Source organism: Glycine soja, chromosome 1, assembly GCF_004193775.1.
Source record: "Glycine soja cultivar W05 chromosome 1, ASM419377v2, whole genome shotgun sequence".
Lineage (NCBI taxonomy): Eukaryota > Viridiplantae > Streptophyta > Magnoliopsida > Fabales > Fabaceae > Glycine > Glycine soja.
This window is the reverse complement of record NC_041002.1, coordinates 13023642-13028269: the sequence shown is the minus strand read 5'-3', so window position 1 is coordinate 13028269 and position 4628 is coordinate 13023642. Positions and strand designations below refer to the sequence as shown.

Sequence of the window (4628 nt, the reverse complement as noted above, 5' to 3'; positions counted from 1 at the left end):
ATATGTAGACTAATGTGCAAAGTGGAGGGTTTGAGTGCGGATATTATGTCATGCACTGGATGTGGTGCATCGTGACTGCCGGTTTGAAAGATGACTGGCACAAGGTAAACATAATGCATGGAGTTACAATTGTAACTTTGGTTAATATTTGTTAAGTTACTAATAATTTTTTCTAATGTTAATTTTGTAGTGGTTCTCTGATGGTTCATCGTTAGACATGGAGGCCATCACATCAGTTCGACAAAAATGGGCAACTTACTTTTTATCTTTTAAGAAAAGCAGTTGCTAAATTTGATTTGTATTATGTACAAGTACATTTTTCCTGTGGTTTCATCAAAGAATTAGAACAATTATGGCTACAACTTTGTATGTTGGATACATTAGAGGATCATTAATTCAAAAAAGGGTATTCAATTTGCATGGCTACAATTGTTGGCTACAATTATGTCATTTGATGCTATTGTTCAGATTTCATTTGATGTTATTATTTAATTTGCATGGTCTGATATAATTTATAGGTACCAGAGATCAATGTAAAAAAAATTGCATCAATAAAACGAAGTAAATAAAAAAAAAATTAGACATACAAAGACGGTTCCCTAAAACGTCGTAAAATGACAACATAATGTAGACCTACAAAGACGGTTTCCATAACCGTCATAAATTGGCATAACATACAAAGACGTTTCCCATAAAACGTCTTCGTATGCAGTCTTGACATGTCATCTAAGACGGTCACAAAGACCATCGTAAATTGGGATAACATACAAAGACGGTCCTCAAAACCGTCTTAAAATGTAAATTTTGATTGTCACCTACTAAGACGGTTATCGTAACCGTCTTTATAACCCAAAATTATCTTTGCACTTTAAGACGGTTATAGAAGAAACGTTGTAATATTTGGCACATATTAAGATGGTTATAGATAACCGTCATAGTATTAAAACCTTACAACGATGGTTTCCATAACCGTCGTAAAATAGCTCATACATTTTACGACGTTGGCATTAACGACGGTTAAAAACCGTCGTGACATGGGCATAAGAACCGACTTAAAATCCAATTTTTCTAGTAGTGATAGATTAAGAAATGTTTTATAACTTTTTTATTATCAATACTATAAAAATTAAAATAATAAAATAATAAATTAGTATAATTTTTTAAAATAATTTTTACATTTATTTAAAAATTTATGTGGGGGCAATAATATATATAATGCATGCATCCACCACTTGATGAGACCTAATCAAGTTAAGCATTTTCCCACAAACTCAAGCATTATCAATTAAACTGCACCCACGAGAAAAAGCATGTTCCTAGAAATTAAAATCGTTAAGAGGTAAGCGTGCGTTCGGGTTTTGTGTTGCGCGATGAAGAGAACTCCATCAAATTTTCATGTTGATTGTTAAGTTATTTGGTATCCCAGTGATATTTTATGTATTTTACACGCTTTTTGAAAGTTCACCACGTAATTAAACATGCATGCATGTAACTTACGCGAGAGGTTGAAATATAATAGAAAGATAATTTGTAATCTCAGTTAAAGGAATTCACAAAAAATAAATAGTTGAAGGTTAAAAATGTCTAGCTAAAAAGATAGCATGACAGTTTGCAATAGCAGATGAAGGTTAAAAAGTTCTAAGAAAAACTAGAGATTAAATGGAGATATGTCTATGTTGTTATATTTATTATTACTGTTATAGATTATTGTTTTTTTTTTACAGAATTACACTTAGTGTTATTGTCATGTATTGTTATAGATTAAAGCTAACCAATGCCCTAATCAGTTATCTAAGAAATATTATAAAAAGTTAATACAACCCAAAAATTGTAAAAATTAAAATCAAAGAGAATTTTTGTTTACACAATATCAAATATAATGTAAAAATAATGTTTTTGGTACCAAATCATGGGTATCTTCTAGGTAGTTGTGAAAATAGGCTAGGCCTAAGCATCTCCCTTAGAAGTCTCATTTTGAGATTTTAGTCATTTTTTTGTTGGATTCCACAATTTTTTATCACTTTGAAGATCTCGTCCATTATTTACTCCAATAGTAAATATCATTTTGAGATCTTATATCGTTTTCAAGATCTCATCCTCCAAGAATTGGATGCAAATCAATCTCGCGGAGAGATAAAGTAAAAAATCTTTTTTTAAATGGATGCATGTTTTGACAGTTTTACTATAAGAACTGGATCTCCCCATATCCTGCTCCAATAATGGATGTTAGTAAAATTAGATCTTGAGGCTAAGATCTCAGTGCAAGATCTCTTATTGGAAATGCTTAAGGTTTTGATTAAATAGGTCTAGCTGTTTAACAAACTCAAGACCTAAGCTAGTTCTATTACGTGTCATATGTCACTACTAGAAGATATGCTTTTAACCGATGTTGAAAGTACCGACATTGAAAGTAATACCGTTAACATTGGTTTTCCAAAATCGATATTAACATAAAAATGACAACATTGATTTTTTAAAAAATCGATGTTATATAGTAAGAATTAAAAAAAAGTCATATATATCTTCACATCAACATCGGTTTTTACCAAAAACTGATGTTAACTTATACATACAACATCGGTTTTTGGAAAAATCATTAACATCGGTTTTTGGAAAAATCATTGTTAATATATACATATAACATCGGTTTTTACTAGAAAACGATGTTGTATGTATATATTAACATCAGCTTTTTAGTCAGCCAACAACATCAGTTTTTAGTAAAAATTGATGTTGTTGTCTGATAAACGACATTGGTTTTTGGTAAAAAAAACCAATGTTGTATGTTCAACAACAACATCGGTTAACAACTGGTGTTGTGAATGAAGCTTAACATTAGTTTTTACAAAAACTAATGTTAATATATACATACAACATCGGCTTTTATTAAAAACCGATTTTATTTTTTGGATTTTTTTAATGTGATGTCTGTTTTTTTTTAATAATCCCAAATTAACCTGCAAATTTAAAAGCAAAACCACAACAGATAATTTCCATTTTGTTTTCAAACAATTTTTAGCATAAATTCCATAAAAATTGAATATTTACTATGAATTAAAAGAATATTTAGTGTGCATATAACATGAATTGTAAAAAATGTAAATTAACAAAACTACAATTCCAAAATTAGTTAAACACTAATTGTTTCATTTTTAAGTTTCAAATAGTAGCTTGCCCACTAAATGTGAAGCGCCTTCAATCTCTCTAGTTTCAATGGTCTAACATCATTGAAATATTGCATATTATAATAAAACATAAGTTAATAATATATAATACCAATTATAACAAAATGAAATATGTTTGCATTAAACAATTATCGTTTCCCAATTATTCTTGAAACTTCCTAAGATTATAGTTGACATCCAGTGCTTGACGTACTACTCACACTCAGTGCTTCCTTTTTGTCTATTACACTAAATACATTATGAAATTTAGATATTCAATGTTAAGTACAAATTTGTCTACACAGTATTAAAATATAACTAGAAGCATTTTTTAAATGGCTTACTTTAACAACAATCCACCTAACAGCAGCCTTAGATTTACTTTGTGGAGTATCGTCAAATCTTTTCAAAGCATTGTTCAATACAAACATGGATGCGTATTGTACAATTAAAATATTGATATTCCTGACTAATGTTAATGTAAATGTATTGAAAAATATAACTAACCTGTTAATAATTCCTTTCAGGTAGTTGTCTAACCTATTATGCAACGAACAAAACCAGATGACAACATTTTCCTTAGGCAAAATGACGACCATTTGGAAATGTGCACTGCACTGGAGAACAATATAATTTATTAAACATTATTTAAATTCATTTGTTCAGTTTAACTTACCCATTCAAGTAGGCTCCTAGGTACACATCCCTATTTGAATTTTGCATCCAGTTCTTAATATAACTTTCTGATTCAAATTGCAATTGTCCAGATCTCTGTATGGACTGTGGCTCAAGGAATCCATACACATCAGCATTCCCTACTCGCATACTTGTCTCAGTCATATGCATATTGTTGTTAAAATAAAGTAAACTATGTATGAATTTAAAACAATAAATTAGGTAATAAACCATAATATAAACTGACTTACTGATGAGGACATGACCAAGAGCAAGGGCAAGGATCCACTTGAAGGACTTGGAGGACCTATGACAAGGGCTAGAGCAAGGAAAGCCAAGGAAGCTCTTCAACAAGTGTTGTCCATACTATTTGAATACAAGCCCAAGTTTCAAGGAAAACAATCCAAGGTTGTGAGTTGTATCATGGCCCAAATGGAGGAGGACTAAATGGCACCACTTTGTCTCAATTTTAGAGTGTCTAGTTTATCTACATAATGGCCCAATCCTTGTAAAGTTGGCTGACCAAAATATGTTTTGGATTAATAAACTAAAATGGCTTTAGTTTGGTTTAGTTCAAGTTGTAATAAGGGCCCAATTGGCAACCTAGGCATCAGCCTTTTGGGAGACCAAATGGTGGCTAGCTTGATGGCTGTGGGGGTGACTTTTGGTTGCCACAATTTTAGTTACATTCAGCCATTAAGTTCTTTTAATTCCCTAGGTTAGTGGCATTAAGTTTTTTTTTTAATTTTAGGTTAGTGGATCATTACTAAAATCTGATGTAAAGCTTCT

The 4628-nt window shown here is 30.8% G+C and overlaps 1 long non-coding RNA gene across 1 annotated transcript; it reads left to right on the top strand.

Annotated features, from left to right (window-relative positions):
• LOC114404842 lies at positions 1 to 439 on the top strand. Its single transcript, XR_003665150.1, has 2 exons — positions 1 to 104; positions 191 to 439. It is a non-coding gene; the product is annotated as an uncharacterized LOC114404842 (long non-coding RNA).
• Positions 440 to 4628: the final 4189 nt, after the last annotated feature.